The sequence below is a fragment of the Ruditapes philippinarum genome, unplaced genomic scaffold, assembly GCF_026571515.1.
Source record: "Ruditapes philippinarum isolate M1 unplaced genomic scaffold, ASM2657151v2 ctg411_1_1_1_1, whole genome shotgun sequence".
Taxonomy (NCBI): Eukaryota; Metazoa; Mollusca; class Bivalvia; order Venerida; family Veneridae; genus Ruditapes; species Ruditapes philippinarum.
Genome location: NW_026854764.1, coordinates 584572 through 585751, shown reverse-complemented (window position 1 = coordinate 585751; position 1180 = coordinate 584572).

Genomic DNA, 1180 nt, shown 5'->3' with positions numbered 1-1180 from the left:
TTGCTCTTATGTCTTTCAAAACAATTCAGCCATTGCTCTTAGTATGACTTTCAAAACATTTCTGCAATTGTTTTTATTATGGCTTTCAAAACATTTCTGCAATTGTTCTTATGGCTTTCAAAACAATTCAGCAATTGTTCTTATGGCTTTCAAAACAATTCAGCGATTGTTCCTAGTATGGCTTTCGAAACAATTCAGCAATTGTTTTTATTATGGCTTTCAAAACATTTCTGCAATTGTTCTAATGGCTTTCAAAACATTTCAGCAATTGTTTTTATTATGGCTTTCAAAACATTACTGCAATTGTTCTGATGGCTTTCAAAATAATTCAGCAATTGTTTTATTATGGCTTTCAAAACATTTCTGCAATTGTTCTGATGGCTTTCAAAACAATTCAGCAATTGTTTTTATTATGGCTTTCAAAACATTTCTGCAATTGTTCTGATGGCTTTCAAAACAAATTCAGCAATAAATCTTATTATGGATTTCAAAACATTTCTGCAATTGTTCTAATGGCTTTCAAAACATTTCAGCAATTGTTTTTATTATGGCTTTCAAAACATTACTGCAATTGTTCTGATGGCTTTCAAAATAATTCAGCAATTGTTTTATTATGGCTTTCAAAACAATTCAGCAAATGTTCTTATGGCTTTCAAAACAATTCAGCAATTGTTCTTATTATAACTTTCAAAACAATTCAGCAATTGTTCTTATTATAGCTTTCAAAAAAAATAAGCAATAAATCTTATGGATTTCAAAACATTTCAGGAATTGTTTTCATAATGACTTTCAAAAATATCACTAAAAATTGTTCTTATTATGGCTACAATTACAAATTCAGGAATTCTTTTTAAAGTGGCTTACAAAACATTTCTGCAATAGTTTTTATTACAACATTCTTAACATTTCACTAGAAAATGTTTTTTATTATGGCTTTCAAAAAAGTCAGCAACTGTTATTATTATGACATCTCAAAATAAATTATTTTAATAATGACCTTTAAACCAAATTGCTGTTTACTAACTACAAAATTAAGCAAACAATCTATATATTAAGTTCAATTCTTATTTATATTAGCATAAAAGCATTTAATTTAAAGTAACATTTAAAATGTTGCCATGGATTTTAACTTCTTCAATAATAACTGGATTTCAAAAAATCTGATTTTATTTAAAATAAA